This window comes from Brassica oleracea, chromosome C9 (assembly GCF_000695525.1).
Source record: "Brassica oleracea var. oleracea cultivar TO1000 chromosome C9, BOL, whole genome shotgun sequence".
Classification (NCBI taxonomy): Eukaryota; Viridiplantae; Streptophyta; class Magnoliopsida; order Brassicales; family Brassicaceae; genus Brassica; species Brassica oleracea.
This window is the reverse complement of record NC_027756.1, coordinates 10,446,820-10,449,525: the sequence shown is the minus strand read 5'-3', so window position 1 is coordinate 10,449,525 and position 2,706 is coordinate 10,446,820.

The window sequence follows — 2,706 nt, the reverse complement described above, 5'->3', positions numbered from 1 at the left end:
AATCATGTGAGGAGGCAAAGATCTGAATGAGCAGCCAAAGACAGCTTGTTTCTTGGAGGTGTTGGCCCGGTGAGGAAGGGTGTGAAGCACTACTTGAGACTCTCGGTTAGGTAAGTGTCCGAAACTTCATAGTTGACTGCTTAATAAATGCTGGTTAGATTTAGGTTATGGTTGTGATGAATGCTTGCGATTAATGGTTGTGTTCAATGCTTGTGTTAGATAGTATTGCTCTGATGTGTGCTAGATAATAAATTTGTTAGATACTTGTCTAATCACCTCAACTCAAATAAAATCAAAGAGTAAAGCTAATTAAAAGCCACCTAACACGAACTTCCTCTCCTATCTCGTATTAAAACAACACCTTTCTCTCTTTCTTTTCATCAATAAACACATTTCTTCGTCTTCCTCTCTTCTCTCACATATCAGGATATGGATTCTGCCAATTTTGTTGAGCTGTTGAACAGTCAACAAGATACTGTCTTTCCTGAAACCTTTTCTTATGCACGTTTTTCACATGGTGGTGAGCACGGTTCATCTCAACTCCCTACTAAAACCTCTAGCTTCTGTGAAGAGTCACCAACAAAGCGGAGAGGAAGAAGGAAATGGACAGTGTCAGATGATCTAGTCCTCATTAGCGCCTGGCTAAACACGAGTAAGGACCCTTTGGTGGGCAATGAACAGAAAGCAGGAGCTTTCTGGCAACGCATTGCAGAGTACTATGCAGCAAGTCCAAAGGTGGAAAGGGGTGAGAAGATAGAGCCCATTCAGTGTAAGCAAAGGTGGCAGAAGATTAATGATCTTGTTTGCAAGTTCTCTGGATACTATGCGGTTGCAACAAGACAGAAAACAAGTGACCAGAGTGAGGCTGATACTGTGAAAATGGCACACACCATCTTTCCCAACGACCATAAAACAAAATTTAACCTTCACCATGCTTGGAAGGAGTTGAGGCACGACCAGAAATGGTGTGAAGCTGCAACACACAAGATTACTGGAAGCAGTAAGAAGAGAAAGTGTGATGGAGCACAATCAGATGGAGCAACTTCCCCTCTTTGTGATCAAGCAACGCAACGACCTCCTAGTGTTAAGGCGGCGAAAGCAGCAAGCGGTAAGAGAAGTATAGGAGATCACCAGGAAGGGAAAGGAACAACTGAGTTTCAGACAATGTGGTCTATTAAAGAGAGAGATTTAATTGTTAAAGAGAGACTTTCGAAGCAACGTTTTCTTGAAAGTCTCATCTCCAGAAAAGACCCACTTTCTGAAGCTGAAGAAGCTCTAAAGCAGAAGCTAATAAATCGAGTGTTTGAAGATGTTTAATTCCTCTATGTTTCAACTTATGTTATTCCTCTAGTTTTCTTGTTATGTTTCATGTTTCTCTCTGTATGTTTCAAGTTGTTGTGATATGTTATGTTATAAAATCTCTGTTCTTCTATAAAATTGCTGTTGTGTTATAAAATTTCTTTTATGTTTCATGTTTCTGGTGTGATCTTTCATCTGTTGTGTCTTTATATTTGTGTGCAGAGAGACAAAGATGATGATAAGAGGTCACAAGACAAAGATGATCACGGGTGAGGTCGCAAGATTGTTGAGAAGAAGCAAAAATTGTCAAAAGAGAGACCAAGCTTGTATGTATGTGTCACGGGTGTTGTAATTATGTTTGTATGTATGTGTCACAAGTGGTCACAAGGTTGTATGTCTTTTACTAATGTTTGTATTTATGTGACACGAGAACAAGTTACGAGATGTTGTAATCTATACAAGTCATTTTCTCTATATAAAGATTTCATTCACCATCCATTGTAATCACCAAGACTTCTTCTCACCTTCTCACCAAACGCTCTTCTTCAGAGCTTGGAATCACCAAGACTTCTTCTCACCTTTCTCATCTCATCATCACAAAGCTATTCTCCTTTTCTCATCATCTCAAAGCTATTCTCACCAAACGCTTTTTTTTTATCACAACTCCTTTTACGAATTATTTAAAAATAATTCTCCTTGATCAACTATATTTATTCAATGGCTTCTTCTTCTCATAACACTTTTGATCAAGATGATGAAAGTTTTGATCAATATTTTGATCAATATTTTGATGACTATTTTGATCAAACACTCGAGAATTTAGCAAATAATTATGGTGATCAAGAAGTCGAAGGAAAAAGAAGAAAAAAACGGGTTCATATAGAAAGAAACCTGGAAGAAGGCGATCAACGTTTATGGAACGATTATTTCAGTGAAAATTCAACATATCCTGAAAATCTATTACGGCGACGATTTAGAATGAACAAGTCATTGTTCATGCATATTGTTGATCGACTCTCTAATGAAGTTGAATACTTTCGAGAAAAGAAAGATGCTCTCGGAAGGCGTAGTCTCTCTGCACTTCAAAAGTGTACAGCAGCCATTCGTGTCTTGGCGTATGGTTATGCGGCTGACGCTGTTGACGAATACCTCCGACTCGGTGCAACTACTGCTCGGTTATGTGTCGAACATTTTGTCGAAGGAATGATAAATCTATTCGGTGATGAGTACCTACGAAGACCTTATATGGCGTAAATTTGGACGTAATGAAGACAACAACTGAGCTCAGATATTTCTTTCTAAATTTTCTCGTTTATTTTAGTAATCTTTGTTTTTATGTTTTTATTTAAAATCCTATGTTGAAAATGTTATCTTTTAATATGTTTTATGTAATAAATAAATTTTATC